Source organism: Canis lupus, chromosome 6, assembly GCF_003254725.2.
Source record: "Canis lupus dingo isolate Sandy chromosome 6, ASM325472v2, whole genome shotgun sequence".
NCBI lineage: Eukaryota > Metazoa > Chordata > Mammalia > Carnivora > Canidae > Canis > Canis lupus.
In genome coordinates, this window is record NC_064248.1 from 55,922,455 (window position 1) to 55,940,543 (window position 18,089).

Consider the following 18,089-nt stretch of genomic DNA (forward strand, 5'->3'; position numbering starts at 1 on the left):
AGTCCCAGGACCCTGGGATCACAACCCCAGCCAAAAGCAGACACTTAACTGAGTGAGCCACCCACGCATCCTATTGAAATGATTTTGAACTTTAAGAAAAGTAGAAAGAATTCTAATGTTATATTAAGATGAGTAATATGCTTTAGCATGAGATTTCAAGCCTGTGATTTGCCTTATATCAAGCTCCTTTGTCTTTCTTTCTTTCTTTCTTTCTTTCTTTCTTTCTTTCTTTCTTTCTTCTTTCTTTTTTTTCTCCTTTGTCTTTCTTAGCCTTATTTTTTTTCATTTACTGGTGAGATGGTAATGATAGTTGATAGGAACAGTTTTTTCTTACCTACCTAGTAACACTATTTTCAGTAATAAAAGAGGAATGCTTTAGCTTCCTCATAAAATGTTATGATATCCAAAAATTAATAAACATTTGAATGGCTTTTAAAAAACACATTATGGCCATCTATGTTGTGTGCTTGCCTATTTCAAGAACTTTTTTAAAAAAGATTTTATTTATTTATTCATGAGAGACACACAGAGAGAGGCAGAGACACAGGGAGAGGGAGAGGCAGTCTCCATGCAGGGAGCCCGATGTGGGACTCGATCCCAGGACTCTAGGATCACACCCTGAGCTAAAGGCAGACCCTCAACCACTGAGCCACCCAGACGTCCCTCAATTTCTCCCTTCAAACTATTTCTCTTGACATATATTTATGGCTACCTTGGATAAATCAATGTATTTTTTCTTATCAAGAACTTTTACTCTATTACATAAAAATTTCTCAAAATTAATATACTGGTTATTTTAAAATTCTGTTATATTGAATATAGAAAATGTCATACTGTATGATGATAAATGCTTTAACAGCGTGACACAAAATTTCTTTTTCCACTTTCAGTTAGAGGATGGCATATTTTTATTACCTAATGTGAAAAAGATTCTTTTAATATTTTTGTAGAACTTGGAATAGAAAAGGGCCTAGACAGAATAATGCACGGAGAGATACAGATCGATACTATCTGTGTTTACTAAAGAGAGCCACATCGTCTTCTTGTTCATATAAATGCTTTCAAGAGACAAGTAGTAGATGTATGTCTAGGGACATGAAGGTATGCCCTTCATCTAAGTGGTTGGTATACCTTAGAGTTACATGTCGGCCGCCTCCATGGAGAAGTGGTGCGAATTATAGCATCACTGGGAGGCTGCTTCACCTCTCGGTGTGGGGAGAGGTGAAAGTAGGGAATAACCCTAGTTAATGATTTAAGATTATGACTCTATGAAAAACTCTAACACTCATTAAGTATACAGTTCTTTGATATTGGCAAGTATGTTTTTAACTCTGTTATAAAGAATGGCATTTAAGGTTAAATCTTCATGTTGAATGGTTCAAAAGTAAACTTTGAAATTCCTTATAAATGAAGGATGATGGAATCACCCTCAGGTCAAAGTGTGATTTTTTAACCCTGAAATGGACACTTGACACAAACGGACAGTTACTTCTTAAGTTTAGTGTTTTCCAAAGAAGAATGAGTAAGTGAAAGTGCTTGTTTCTTCTTAGGTACCATATCTGCAACTTGGGAAGGCATCTGCTAAGTGATACTTTTCTGGACAGAGAAGTATCTGATTAAAGATTAGAAACTAAGTACAGATCAATAATCCAGTCAATCATGTTTCTCCTGCCAACCTAAACTTTATTAAAGCTTTACTAGCATCCACATTAAATAATCTATCCTTGTCAACATAACTTTTGAAAATAATAACATTCTCTAGAGGAAGATTTAAAGAAAAGCAGACACCTTTGCACAATCAGGAACCTTCATACTGACCATCATTTTTTACAAAATTGCTTAGTCTGTCCCTGCTTCTTCCATTATTGCATAAGTAGAAACACTCACTCTGACTTGTCTCATTTGAGACCAGTCTGCTGAGACTTCTACTGAGTTTTCCATGTAGCCAATTGTTAAAATCAACAAACAATACTAAAATTTGTACGGAACCATAAAACCCCGAATAGCCAAAGCAATCTTAAAAGTGCAAAGGAAAACTGGAGACATCACAATTCCAGGCTTCAAGTCATAGCTGTAGTGATCAGAACACTATGGTACTGGCACAAAAATAGACACATAGATTAATGGAACAAAACAGAAAGCCCAGAAATAAACCCACAATTATAAGGTCAGTTAATCTTGGACAAAGCAGGAAAGAATATCCAAGGGGAAAAAGTCTCTTCAACAAATGGTGCTGGGAAAACTGGACAACAGCATGCAAAAGAATGAAACTGGACCACTTTCTTACACCATACACAAAAATAAATTCAAAATGGATTAAAGACCTGAAACCATAAAGATCCTAAGAGAGCAAGGCAGAAAGCACTTAGGAGTGCCTGTGTGGCTCAGTGGGTTAAGCATCTGACTCTTAGTTTCATCTCAGGTCATGATCTCATGGGTGGTGAGATCAAGCTCTGTGTTGGTCTCCCCTTTCAGCAAGGAGTCTGCTTGAGATCCTCTCCCTCTGCGCCTCTTCACACTTGCACACACTGTCTCTCTCAAATAAGTAAATCTTAAAAAACAAAACAAAACAAAAACTCTTGGGACTACATCAAGATACAAAGCTTCTGCATAATGAAAGAAACAATCAACAAAGCTAAAAGGCAACCTATGGAATGGGAGGAGATATTTGTAAATGACATATCTGATAAAGGGTTAGTATCCAAAATATATAAAGAACTTCTAACACTCAACACCCAGAAAATAAATAATTTAATTTACAAATAGAAGACATGAACAGATATTTCTTCAAAGAAGATATTCAGGGGCAGCCCCGGTGGCTCAGCGGTTTGGCGCCACCTTCGGTCCAGGGTGTGATCCTGGAGACCCAGGATCGAGTCCCACGTTGGGCTCCCTGCATGGAGCCTGCTTCTCCCTCTGCCTGTGTCTCTGCCTCTCTCTCCCTCTGTGTCTCTCATGAATAAATAAATAAATAATAAAATCTTAAAAAAAAAAGATATTCAGATGGCCAACAGACACATGAAAAGATGTTCATTATCACTTATCAGTGAAATGCAGATCAAAACTACAATAGGGATATCACCTTACACCTGTCAGAATGGCTAAAATCAACAATACAAGAAACAACAGGTGTTGACAAGGATGTGGAGAAAAAGGAAGCCTTTTGTACTTGAGGAATGCAGACTGGTAGCCACTGTGAAAAATAGTATAGAGGTTTCTCAAAAAGTTAAAAATTGAACTACCCTATGATCCAGCAATTGTATTACTAGGTATTTACCATCAAAATACAAAAACAGTAATTTAAAGGGATACATGCATTGCTATGTTTGTAGCAGCGTTATTTACAATAGCCAAGATATGGAAGAAACCCAAATGTTCATGATGAGGAATGAATAAAGAAGATGTGCCCCCCACCCCAGCTATAAAAAGAATAAAATCTTGCTCTTTGCAATAACATGAATGGAACTAGAGTATAATTCTAAGCAAAATAAGTCATAGAAAGACAAATACCATATGATTTCACTGATATGTGGAATTTTAAAAAACAAACAAGCAAAGAGGGAAAAAAGGGAGAAAGAGAGAGAAACCAAGGAACAGACTCTGAACTATAGAGAACAAACTGATGGTTACCAGAGGGGAGGTGGCTTGAAGGATAGGTTAAATAGGTGATGGGAATTGAGGGGTGCACTTGTCTTGATGGGCACTGAGTAATTAATGTATGTAATTATTGAATCACTATGTCATACACCTGAAACTAATATAACATTGTATGTTAACTGGAATTAAAATAAATTTTTTTTCAAGATTTTATTTATTTATCCATGAGAGACACAGAGAGATGCAGAGAGAGAGGCAGAGACACAGGCAGAGGGAGAAGCAGGCTCCCCATGGGGAGCCCGATGGGGGACTGGATCATAGGGCTCCAGGATCACACCCTGGACTGAAGGCGGCACTAAACCGCTGAGCCACCTGGGCTGCCCAAAATAAATTTTTTTAAAAAGCTGTTAAACTTACAATGTATTGTAGGTCTACTGGTGGCACGGATTTTCTGTCTTAACACCCATCTTTCACTTCTTAACAGCCCAGTCCCTCCATGAGTCTTTTTAAAAAAATTTTATTTACTTGAGAGAGAATGAGGTAGAGCAAGGAAGAAGCAGACTCCCTATTGAGCAGGGAGCTCTACTCAGGGCTCTGTCCCAGGGCTCCATCCTAGGACCCCCAAGATTGTGTCCTGAGCTGAAGGCAGACGCTCAACTGACTGAGCCACCCAGGCATTCCCCGAGCCCCCTCCTGAGTCTTTAAAAAAAAAAAAAAATGTGTGAGGGGACAGAGGGTTGGGAAGATGTTCTGTTCACATATAGCAGCCTAAAGTGATTAAGCAAAAGCCAAAGAAGATTATCATCACCCCATGCTGTAAAGCCCCCAGTATGACAATGAGGCAGAGATAAAATGGTGGTTAAGAATATCAACCTGGGTGGCTTAGTGGTTGAGTGTTTGTCTTTGGCTCAGGTTGTGATCCTGGGGTCCTGGGATTGAGTCCTGCATCCACCTCCCCACAAGGAGCCTGCTTTACCCTCCGCCTATGTCTTTGCCTCTCTGTGTGTGTCTCTTATGAATGAATAAATAAATATTAAAAAAAAGAACATCAGCTTGGGAGCCAGACACACCAGAATTCAGGTCCTGGCACTACTACATTTGTACTGTTTGCCTTTAGACAACATAATCAGCCTATGTTTCTTTAGCTGTAAAATCTTGAAGATTATAAAATTATTTCACAGAGTTAGGAGAATGAAATGAAATAATATATGTAATGCACCTTGCTCTGTGTATAGTTCCTGATAAGAACAATGATAAGGAGAGGGATAAGAAAATCATTGTTTTACTAACATTTTTTAATTTTTTTTAATCAGAAAAGAGCAAATTCCCTATCCTAGACTATAACTAGATCTCTAATTCTGTGAAGCTATGAATTTGCTAAAAGTTAATCTGCAATTAGCTTAAAATCAGTTTGGCTATTAGCATTTACGTGTGTTTTGGTATTTATTTCAAGAGGTGCTGATTTTTTATGTGAAAGATCAGAACCTTAACACAAAATAACAAGAAAAAGTAATGCTTCTTAACTTTTTACTAAAGTTTAAATGCATATGGAAATGCATATTTGATCAAGAAATTGAACCTTGAGAGGTACCTGGGTGGCTCAGTTGGTTAAGCATCTGACTCTTGATTTCAGCTCAGGTCACAATGTCAGGTTTGTGAGATAAAGCCCTGTGTTGGGCTGTGTGTTGGGCATGGAGCCTGCTTGAGATTGTGTCTCTTCCTTTTCCTCTGCTGCTCCCCCACTTTTAAAAAAAGTAAAAAAAAAAAAAAAAAAGAAAGAAAAAAGAAAAGAAATAGAACTTGTCAGCACTCTCGAAGCCCTCTGCATGTTCTTTCTGTCACCCCCACCCCTGCAGTAATAACCACAATACTGACTTCTGATGGAACATATTAGTTTTGTCTGTTACTATTTTGGAGATAGGTAGATGATGATAGATAGATAGATAGATAGATAGATAGATAGATAGATAGATAGATAAAGTGGACTCATGCCTTTTGGGTCTGGCTTCTTTTGCTTAGCATTACATTTGTGAGACTCATCCATATTGTCACAAGTAATTATACATATTCACTCTCATTGCTGTGTAGTATTTTGTGTGTGTGATCATACTCCAACTTATTTATCCATTCTGTTAATGGATTTTTGGTTTGCTTCCAGTTTTTAGCTATTACAAATATTGAAGCTGTGGACATTTTAGTACTTGTCTAGTGAATGTTTATAAGCATTTCATTGGAGTGGAATTGCTGGGTCATAGATATTCCTACATTCGGTTTTAATAAATAATTACAATCAGTTTTCCAAAAAGATTGTTCCAGTTTATACCACTAACAGTGTATGAATACTCCATACATCGCACCATATCCTCACCAATACTCGGTATTTTACATCTTCTTCATTTTAGATGTTCTCATATGTGTAGAATGATATCACATTGTGGTTTTAATTTGCATTGGCCTGATTACTAATGAAGCTGGACATCTTTTTAGGTTTATTTGCCAAATGGATAGCCTCTTTTGGAAAGTCACCGAAGTTCAGGTCTTCTGTTCATATTTCTGTTGCATGGTCTATATTTTTCCTATTGATTCACAGTAATTCTCTATGTAAAATCTATATGGGTTATTTTCAGGTATATTATTATTATATCTATCTTTGTGGGTTGTCATTTTGCTCTATTAATGGCATCTCTTGATAAACATAAATCTTAATGTAATCAAATGTATCAATTTTTTCTTTTGTGGTCAAAGTTTTTATGTCTGATTTAAGAGGATACAAATACTTCAAATACTCTAAAGTCACAATGTTTTTCTCTGAATTTTATTGTCTTATCTTTTTTTATCTTTCATAGTCCATTAGAGGTTGATCTTTTGTAAATAGGTGTAATGAGAGGTTAAGACATCCCCCTCCCTACCCTCAACTGGATGGTCAGATGACCTTTGCTGAGATTTTTTCCAAAAGCAGCATGAATATTTTGGTGATGATTGGGTCATTCACTGCTAGAATGAGTTCCAGTCCTAGCCCCAAAAGAGACTGAAGGAGCATTTTTAGATCTGTTATTCTTTCCTGAATCGCTATTTGATCTCCAGCACAATAAAGCAGGTATGGATTTTTATTGAGATTCCCTTCCCCTAGGCTGAAAGTCATATCTACTAGAGTTAGGTAGAAGTATAATATAACTGTAAAGTAATACTTGCAAATTATTCATGATGGGTTAGTCATCAGTAAGTGTGCTATAAGAAAGTTGAAGTGATTGTAGAAAGATTTTTTTAAGATTTTATTTATTAATTCATGAGAGACATAGAGAGGGAGAGGCAGAGACATAGGCAGAGAGAGAAGCAAGCTCCATGCAGGGAGCCCGATGCTCCGGGACTTGATCCTGGGATCCTAGGATCATGCCCTGGGCCAAAGGCAGTCATTCAACCACTGAGCCCCCAGGTGTCCCTGGAGAAAGATGTTGATCTGACTGTATCTAGCTTTGGGTTTTATATGAAAGGTTCAAAAAACTTAAGCTCAATAATAATATCACCTTACATTTATAGAATACTTTGCAGAGTACTTTCATTTACAGTATTTCATTTTGATCCTTATAGTAACTATCACTGCAAGGTTTTCAAGGCAGATATTATTGTCCCAGTTTAACACAGGGGAAAACCCAGAAATTCAGATCAGTTAATTAGCCTGGTAAATAATTTGACAAAACTGATAACCTAGTAGTCTTACTGCTCTGACCCAACCACTTTTACAAGACTGCTCTAGGCAAATTGAACCAGAGATACAGACAGCCCCCAGATATGATTTATTCTCTCAAAGGGATATAAAACTTCAGTGTTTAATCAAAACGAAAATATTTTAGGTCTGACAAATAAGCTGAATCTTGGAGGGGGTTCAGCTCAGTTTGATAATCTCACATTTTCTAGTTGTCTTCTCTTTATAACCATCAGTTGGATTAGCTCTTTATGATGCTTTAATCCCTTTCTCTATTGCATTATAAATGAACTTTGTGTTTGATGTCTATTAGCAAAGAGACATAGGACCTAAGTGCAATTAAACTAGACACAAAAACTGGTGAGAATTTAATTTTAAAAGTATAACTCAGAGGTCATCAAATTTGCATGATCCTACTCAATTGTAAAATCCTGGAAGCTGGTGGTTGCAGAACTTATGTTAATACTTTCTGGTTTTCCCTAGAGTAGCTAACAGTGAATTGCATGTAATGAACATCTGTAGTCTGTATGAACTAATAATTTTCTCAAGTAGAAAAGTGAAGGTAAAAGTTGTTTCTACTAATGGTAGATTGAAAAAAAATATCTAAATGACCTGTTCATTAAGGAGCTGGAACATAAATCATCCAAGGCCATGTATAACAGCATTCAGTAAAGCAATAGATCAGGGTTCTTCATATCTGATGGAGGTGCATGCTACCTGCTATGGTGGTTCTGGCCGAGCCAGACTAAACAGCCATGCTGAGCAGCTTTTATGTTCTTCTCTGTTTCCTTTTCAGAAAAACTAGACTTGGGTTTTTGAAACTATCTACTTGGTTAAATGAATGTAGAAAGATGTGATCTAAATCATAAATTCAACTGTGTACTACAGTTTTTTCATGATAGTATCCTTCTCTCTGACTCTATACAGAGCCAAATCTACTACTTTCTTATACTGGAGGTACTTTCTATGTTTTAACTTGTTTAATCAAATATGTATCGTTGTGTTTGTTTCTTTGCTCTTATTTGAATGTTATAAGATAATTAAGGATTAGAGGGCAGCCCTGGTGGCGCAGCGGTTTGGCACCACCTGCAGCCCGGGGTGTGATCCTAGAGACCCAGGATCGGGCTCCCTGCTTCTCCCTCTGCCGCCCTCCTATGAATAAATAAATAAAATCTTTTTTTAAAAAAAGATAATTAAGGATTAGATAAAAGTCTTATCATCAAGTTACATGGAATTATAATTTAAATGATAGAATAGGGGCACCTGGGTGGCTCAGTTGGTTAAGCATCCAACTCTTATTTTCTGCTCAGGTCATGGATCTCAGGGTCCTGAGATTGAGCTCCACTACAAGCTCTGCTCTCAGTAGGGAGTCTGCTTCTCTTTTCTCTCCTCTCCCTTGATCTCATCCCCTGCCCACACCTCTCTAAAATTAAATAAATAGATCTTTAAATGATAGAATAAATTATATGATAATATGATATAATGAATCATATATAATCATATCATATATTAATATGATATAATAAATTATGATCCTGATCCAACCTGCTTGTTCTATAGGTAGGGAGGAAACAAGGCTCAAGTCACACCTAGTCAGTCACATACCATAATCTTTAAAGAATCTTTCCAAGTTTAAAGGTACAGGATTTCTTAGATGTGTTTTTATAATTTGGAATCCAGTTCTAGACTCATTTTACTTTGGTGACTCCAGACTTAAAATACATAATCCTTTTAGAAACTATTATGTACAGTCACAAAATAAAAGTATATTGCCATTTCTAGTAAAATACTGATTGAAAAAGAGCCTATGACATTCAAGTTTTAGATTAAATAAAAAGACTTTAAGATACAAGCAACATGGTCTTTTAAATATGATTTAGAAAGATAGTACTGCTTAATGGAAAGGTTGAAAAATTATTGAACTGGGAGTCTCAAGACCTGTGTTTTGTACTGTCACCAATTAGCTGTGTCATTGTGGGCAAATGACCTACCTTCTCTAGGCTTTGGTTTGCTTGTTTGTACAATAAGGAATGAGGGCTAGATTTCTTATTGTCTCTCCAGTAAATAACTCATTATTGCAGAATGTAAGAAATTAAGCAGAGCAAGTTTGATGTCAGAAGTCTTTGGACATGAAAATGATCTGTGCCTAATATTCTTTATCTTGACACTACTAAGTAACCACAGACCAGCCAGCCAGTAATCAATCTCCATCTGTAGGGCAGCCACTGTTTTCCATGTATAGAAGTCTGGAGAAGGGCCAGGTTTTATTTTTGCCAGAAATACTCTTGGCAAATCCGTATCCCTAGAGATGTCTGTTTAATTTTGTGGTGCAGTGCATGGTTTAGTGAAAAAGAAAAGGAATGCTGAGCTATTTCATTCTGAATATTCTCAGAGACAGCTTATGTTCTTTGTTTCCATACTATCTATGTTTCAAGATGTATTGAGGGTAGAGGTGAGCCAAAATGAAATGAAAAGAGGAAGGCAAGAAACCTTCCACAGTGTATGCTGACTTTGGAGATGAATTTGAACTGTAGGAGCGATGTGTATGTTTACATATATTGAAAACTTCCGATATATGTATCTAGTATTAAATATCTTGCAGATTTGTCATTTGACTTTCTTGTGCTAATTTTTTATTTTGAACTTATTTCCTAGCTTTAAATTGTTTTAAAAAAACAAAACAACAAAACACCTTTTTCTTTTATTTGTGACATTTTCCATAGATATTTCAAAACTATCCCATTATCGTGCCTTCTGGCAATAAAGATAAAAGTATGTAAATTTGAATAAATGTTCTGCTGGTTTTTATTCACTTGGAAAGATCCTAATTAACAACTGGATTTAAAATTTATTTGTCAAAAAAATAAATAAATAAAATAAAATTTATTTGTCAAAGATCCCTGGGTGGCTCAGCAATTTAGCGCCTGCCTTCGGCCTGTGGTGTGATCCTGAGGTTCTGGGATCGAGTCCCGCATCAGGCTCCTGCATGGGGCCTGCTTTTCCTTCTGCCTGTGTGTCTGCCTCTCTCTCTCTCTCTCTCTTTCGAATATAATAAAATCTTTAAAAATAAATAAATAAAATAAAATTTATTTGAGAAAGTTTGTGACCAAAAGATAAATGCTGAAAGTTAAATATCCAATTTCTTTTTTAAAAAATATTTTATTTATTAAAAAAAAAAGATTTTATTTATTTAATAAGGTCTGTAAACTGTCACTGTATATCACCAGTGATCTCCCATCCTGCATTTTCTTAATTTTTTCAGCCTTTTAGATACTTTTCGCATCCTTTTCTCCTAACTTCCATATCCATTTTTTAACAAATCCTAATAATTTTATTTTCATGATGTCTCTCAGATTTCACTGTTCATCTTACTGCATTTGGCATGTCCTCATCAAGTCTGGGCCTAGATTGCTGTAAAAGCATCCTATGTAGGCTCTCTGTCCTCAGTATTCCCTCTTACATAGTAAGCCCAAATCCAGATCAGTCTTGAAACATCACTTTTACTAGGCTCTGTATCTGTTTAGAAATCCCAGAACCTCAAGATCGCACTCCAGTTTAGAAAGACTTCTTAATTCAGTTCTCAATACTATCAGGCATTTGAAGTCCTCTATATGCAATACTTTGTCTTCCAATTGAGTTAATTCAGCAAATACTGTTTTGAGCATCTATGTGGGAGACATTGTGCAAAGGTAAGAATAAATAAAATCTAGCTTCTTGCAGATGTATAATAGCGTTAATGTTAACATATCCAGGATTTTTTTTCCATTTAGAAACTAGTTCTACTTCATTCCATTCTACTTAAACTGTTCTTGGCTAAGGTAATCAGTGATCTCCTTATTGCCAGAGTCATCAGGCAGTTTTCCATTTTAACTTTACTTTTTTATGCCATTGAGTACTGTTGACCAGGCCTGCTTTCTTGACACTTTTTCCTTCCTCAGTTTCTAAGTGTAAAAACTATTCACATTTTCTATTTTTTTTTAAGTAATCTCTACACTCAAGGTGGGGCTTGAACTCACAGCCTGGAGCTCAAGAGTCACATGCTCTACCAACTGAGCCAGCCAGGTGCCCAGAACTTTTTTTTTTTAAGGAACAAAGTTTCATTTTGTTAATCTTCTGTACTTTAGGTTATTCTCTATTTTACTAGTTTCTGTATTCTTCCTTTCCTTCTACCTCCTTGGTTGTTTTTTTCTGTTCTGTTTTGTTTTTGTTTTGTTTTCTGTTCTAACTTCTTGAAATGTATGTTTAGCTATTTAATTCTTTAAAAAATAGACTTTAGGAGCACCTGTGTAGCTTAGTCGGTTGAGCATCTGACTCTTGATTTCAGTCTAGGTCATGATCTCAGGGTTATGAGATCCAGCCCTGAGTCGGGTTCTGTGCTGGGTGTGGAGCCTGCTTAAGATTCTTTCTCTGTCCCCCCTCAAAAAAAATAGACTAGGGCAGCCCCGGTGGCGCAGCAGTTTAGTGCTGCAGGGTGTGATCCTGGAGACCTGGGATCAAGTCCCATGTCGGACTCCTTGCATGAAGCCTGCTTCTCCCTCTGCCTCTCTCTCTCTGTGTGTGTGTGTGTGTGTGTGTGTGTGTCTCATGAATAAATAAATAAAATCTTTGAAAAAAAAATAGACTATTTTTATAGCAGTTTGGGATGTATAGCAGAATTGATCAGAAAATAGAGTTCCTATAAACCCCGTATACATACAGCCTCCTCTACTACTAAGGTCCCCCACAAGAGTAGTGCATTTGATACATTGATGAACCTACACTGATACTTCATTTTCACTCAAACTCTGTAGTTCACATTTAAGTTCATTCTTGGTGTTGTACAATGTATGGGTTTGGACAAATGCATAATGATATGCATCCACCATTACAGTATCATATAGAATGGTTACACTGCCCTGAAAATCCTATGTGCTCCAACCCATTCTTTTCTCCTATCCCCAACCCTTGGTTACAACTGTTCTTTTTATTGTCTCCATAGTTTTACCTTTTCCTAGAATGTCATATACTTGAAATCAATCAGATTGGCTTTTTTCACTTAATGATATGCATTTAAGGTCCCTCCATGGCTTTTCATGGCTTGATAGCTCATTTCTTCTTAAGACTTAATAATATTCCATTATCTGAATATAGCACAGTTTATTTATCCACTTCTATAATGAGGGATATCTTGGGTACTTCCCAATTTTGACAGCTGTGAGTAAAGCTGCTATAAACATAGCATGCAGGTTTTTGTGTGGACATAAGTTTTCAGTTAATTTGGGTAAATACCAAGGAGCATGATTGCTGGATTAAATGGTAAGAGTATATTTCATTTTGTAAGAAACTGCTGAACGATTTTTCAAAGTGAATATACCATTTTACATTCCTATCAGCAATATGAGAGTTCTATTGATCTACATCATCCCCAGTTTTTGGTATTGTCGGTGTTTTGAATTTTAGCCAATCTAATAAATGCGTAGTGGTAGCTCATTGTTGTTCTATTTTGCAATTCCCTAATGGCATTTGGTGAGGAACATCTTTTCATATGTTTATTTGCCATTTGTATATCTTCTTTAGTGAAGTGTCTTCAGATCTTTTGGTTCTGTAATTTTCAGACTGCTTTTATGACCTGTGCATTTAAGGCTACAGATGCCTTGTGAATTATTTGAACTCTGAATCTTGGTGAGACAAAATTTATACCTTAGCACTTAAAAAAATGTTCCATGTGTGTAGCAGTATTGGGTGAAATATTCTTTATTAAGTTGTTTCCAAATCATGTTGTCACATTGTTCAAATCTTTTCCAGTCTTACTGACTTTTTTTGTCTACTTATTCTACCAATTATTGGGAGAGGTGTTCAAATCTCCCACCATTATTGTGAATTTACCAATTTCTCCTTCTAGTTCTGTCATTTATGGTTTAGGTATCTTAAGGTTGCATAGAGCCTGTTAATTCAAAAATGCTATAATTCATGATGATTTCTCATTATATCATTAGAATGTATCCCTTGAAGTCTGTTTTGGCTGGTAGCAATATAGTTATATTATTACCTATAGAACCTGCTAGGACTATACCAGCTTTCAGTTTGTATTTGATTAGTGTAGCTTTTTCCATTCTTTTACTTTAGGCTTTTTTTTTTTTTTTTTAGATGTGAGTCTTATGAAGAGCACATCTTTGGATTTTTTGTTTTTATCTTTGAGAATCTTTGTCTTTTCAGAGGCTGAAAATTTTTTTTTAATTTTTATTTATTTATGATAGTCACACAGAGAGAGAGAGAGAGAGAGAGAGAGAGAGAGAGGCAGAGACATAGGCAGAGGGAGAAGCAGGCTCCATGCACTGGGAGCCCGACGTGGGATTCGATCCCAGGTCTCCAGGATCGTGCCCTGGGCCAAAGGCAGGCGCCAAACCGCTGCACCACCCAGGGATCCCAAAATTTTTGTTTTTTAACAGCATTCTTGTTCATTCGTATTTTATGTTGTTGCTGATCTGTTTGAGTTTAAATCTACTATCTTGTTTTGCCTCTCTTAGTTTTGTGATGCTATGGTGCTGGTTCTCCTCACACCTTTCTTTTTTTTTTTTTTTTTTTTTAAGATTTTTATGTATTCATGAGAGAGAGAGAGAGAGAGAGAGGCAGAGACACCCGCAGAGGGAGAAGCAGGCTCCATGCAGGGAGCCGGACGTGGAGGCTGCTGGGCTGAAGGCGGCGCTAAAGCGCTGAGCCACCTGGGCTGCCTTCTTCACACCTTTCTCAGTGTTTATTTGTGTGTATGAGCTGGGGGTGGGTGCCATTTTTTCTTTACTACTTAAATGCCTATGATCCCCAGGATCTTATTATTTGCCTTTTATTTTTCTTACTTTATTTACTTGCCCTTGGTGGCTTTATTCATACTCATAATTTCAACTGTTAAGTATTTGCTGAGCTCCAAACCTTAATATTCAAATGCCTCCTGGACTTCACCACTTGGAAATTCTGTCACCACCCTAGATTGATCATATCCAAAACCATACTTACCTGCTCTAAAAGTAGTCCACTTTCTATATTTCCTGGATTGGTAAATAGCACTACCTTTCCTCTTTCAGTATATCCTCCTCTCTGCTCCCTGCATAATCCAGTCTCCAGATCTTAGAGTCATCTCCTTTCTGTTTCCAAAGCCAACTGCCTATATTTTAGGTCTTTATCATGATTTGGCTCATTACAATGGTTTTCTGAATGGCCCCGCTGCATGTATTCTTACATTTCTTATTGTATCCATATTTTTACCTTTTCTCTCTACATTTTACTTTCCATTGCTTTCAGAATGATCTTAAAGGGTTTAAGCAGAAGAATGACATTAGATTTGCATCTTAGATGTATAACTCTGAAAATTTCTGGTAAATATGGCAGACAGTTATTTAAATCTAATGGCTATGTCGTTTCATAGCTTATAGATTCTCTAGAGCAGTTGACTTTCAAACTTTTTCAACCACAACCTTTAGTAAGAAAAATACATTTTATACCTTAACCCAGTACACACACACAGAAACACACACACACACACACATAATATAACTGAAACAAAAGTTTTACTAATAATACTTACCTTTACTGCATTCTGATATTCTTTAATCTAGGCCATTTCATTTTTTAAAGATGCTGGCTGTAGTCCACTAAATACCTCTACTTTGAAAAACTCTGGTCAAGAGTGTGTCTCTTTCAACTGATTTTAGATGAAGAAACAAAGGCAATTCAGTGGAGAAAGGATAGTCTTTTTCAACAAATGATGCCGAACAACTAGACATCCACATGCAGAAAAGTAAATTTAGACACTGACCTTACACTTTCTAATAAAAATGAACTCAAATGGGGTTCATAGACCCAAATGTAAAACATGAAACTATGAAGTTAGAAAATAATACAGGAGAAAAGTCTAGATGACTTTGTGTTTCATGATGAGTTTTTAGATTCAACACCAAAAGCATGAATTATGAAAGAAAAGTATAAGTAGGACTTAATTAAAATTAAAATTTTCTGCTCTGCAAAAAACACTTAAAAAATGAAAAGACAAGCCATAGGCTGGGAGAAGGTAATAGCAAAACATGTATGTGGTAAAGGATTAGTATCTAAAATATACAAAGAACTCTTAAAACTCAACAATGAAAGAAACAACCAAATTAAAAGTAGGCAAAAGGCCTGAACAGACACCTCATCAAAGAAGAAATAGAAATGGCAAATAAGCATATGAAAAGATGCACTGTATAATAGACCATTAGGAAATTTTAAATTCATTTATTTTTTTTAAATGTTTTTAAATTTATTTATTCATGAGAGACACACACAGAGAGAGGCAGAGACACAGGCAGAGGGAGAAGCAGTCTCCACCCGGAGAGCCTGATGTAGGACTCGATCCCAGGTCTCTAGGATCATGCCCTGGGCCAAAAGCAGGTGCTAAACCACTAAGCCACCCAGGCATCCCAGGAAATTAAAAATTTAAATAATAATCAGATACTATTACATACCTGTTAGAATGACTGAAATTCAAAACACTGGCCATACCAAATGCTAGCAAGAATGAGGAACAACAGTATCTCTCATTCTTTGCTTGTAGGAATACAAAATGCTATGGTGACCACAGAAGACAATTTGATAGTGTCTTACAAAGCTAACTGTAGCCCCTTACCGTATGATCCAATAATCATGCTTTTAGGTATTTACTCAAATAAATTGAAAACTTGTGTCCACAGAAAACTATACACAGATGTTTATAGCAGCTTTGTTATAATTGTCAAAACTTGGGGAGCACCTGAGTGGCTCAGTCGGTTAAGCATCCAACTCCTCGTTTCAGCTTAGGTCATGATCTTAGGGTTATGGGATGAGCTCCTTATAGGGCTCCCCACTCAGCAGGGAGTCTGCTTCCGTTTCTCTCTCTTCGCCCCTCCCCCAACTTGCAAGTTTTCTCTCTCTCTCAAATAAATCAATAAAAACCTTAAAACAAAACCTTGGAAACAACCAGGATGTCTTTCAGTAACTAAATGGATAAACCATTGTACATGTTAAGAGTGGAATATTATTCAGCAGTAAAAAGGAATTAGTGATCAAGCTCAAAAGGACATGGAGAAAACTTAAATGCATATTGCTAAGTGAAAGAGGACAGTCCAGAAAGGCTACCTACTGCATAATTCCAACTGTATCACATTCTGGAAAAGACAAAACTATGGAGATAGTAAAAATAAAAATGGTTATCCAGGGTTGGAGGTGGGGAAGGATAGCTAGGTGGAGCTAAGGATTTTAAGGACAGTGAGATTATCCTGTACAATACTGTAATGGTGGATGCATGATGTTATGTATTTGTCAAAACTAATAGAACTATACAACACAAAGGATGAACCCTGATGTAAACAGAGAGTGGGGGGAGAGATGGAATATATGGGAACTCTACGTTCTGCTCAGTTTTTCTGTAAATCTAAAATTGCTCTTAGAAATAAATCTATTGATTTTTTTAAAAGTAAAAGAAACATGTATGTCTCTTAATCCATTCATTCATTCAACAGATATTTATTAAATACCTACCATGTGCTTAAGAGTGAAGTACTAGAAATAGTAAATTATGGAAGACCTATTTCATTCGAAGAGCAGCTAATCTAGTGGGGTAAGTAAATAAACAATTGGGGTGATGTTTGCTATGTCAGAAGTGTGTATAGATTGTTATAAGACCCAGGGAAGGACCTTGTTAGTCTGGGGTAGAGAGGGGAAGGAAGTGACTAGAAAGGCCTCTCAGAGATTTTTAGGCTTAGTAGCAGTTGACTAGATAAAAGTTTGTGTGTTACGGAATAAGCACCCCTAGTTTTAAGTTTTTATTTAAATTCTAGTTAGTTAACATATAGTATAATATTAGTTTCAGGAGCAGAATTTAGTGAAAGATCACTTACATGTAACACCCAGTGCTCATGACACAAATGCATTCCTTAATATCCATCACCCATTTAATTCATCCTCCTGCCCACCTCCCCTCCAGCAATCTTTACTCTGTTCTCCATAGTTAAGAATCTGTTTTATAGGGGCACTTGGGTGACTCAGTTGGCTAAGCATCTGCCTTCAGCTCTGGTCATGATCCCAGAGTCCTGTGTTTGAGCCCTGCATCGGGGTCTCTGCTAAGCAGGGAGCCTGCTTCTCTCTCTGCCTGCCATTCCCCCTGTTTGTATGCGCTCTCTCTCTCTCTCTCTCTAATAAATAAATAAAATCTTTTCTTTATTTTAAAAGAATCTGTTTTATGGCTTGCCTTTCTCTTTTTCCCCTCTATGTTCATCTGTTTAATTTCTTAATTTCCACATATGAGTGAAATCATACGGTATTTGTCTTTCTCTGATGACTTCACTTAGCATGCTCTAGCTGCATCCACATAGTTGCAAATGGCAAGATTTCATTCTTTCTTATGGCTGAGTAATATTCCTGAGTAATATTATATGTATATAATATAACACACACACACACACACACACACACACACACACACACACCACCATATCTTCTTTATCCATTCATCAGTTGATGGGCATTTGAGCTCTTTCCATGATTTGGCTATTGTTGGTAATGTTGCTATAAACATTGGGATATATGTGTCTCTTCGAATCAGTATTTTTGTATCTTTTGGGTAAATACCTAATAGTGCAATTGCTAGATCCTAGGGTAGTTCTATTTTTAACTACCTCCATACTGTTGAGGAACCTCCATACTGTTTTCCAGAGTGGCTGCACCAGCTTGCATTCTCGCCAGCAGTGAAAGAAAGGTCCCCTTTCTCTGCATTGTTGCATCTGTGTTGTTGATTTTAGCCACT

At 36.6% G+C, this 18,089-nt stretch overlaps 1 protein-coding gene across 2 annotated transcripts in view; it reads left to right on the forward strand.

Moving 5' to 3' along the window:
• Nucleotides 1-18,089, forward strand: part of DIPK1A (divergent protein kinase domain 1A) — a 113,144-nt gene that overhangs the window by 26,696 nt on the left and 68,359 nt on the right. Inside the window, exon 1 of one of the 2 annotated variants that reach the window (XM_025417631.3) lies at nucleotides 16,801-16,904. The exons of the other annotated variant lie outside the window; for it this stretch is intronic. The gene's annotated coding sequence lies outside the window, so the exon portion shown is untranslated. Of the gene's footprint in view, nucleotides 1-16,800; nucleotides 16,905-18,089 lie in introns of those variants that run through there. 2 annotated transcript variants of the gene reach the window in all.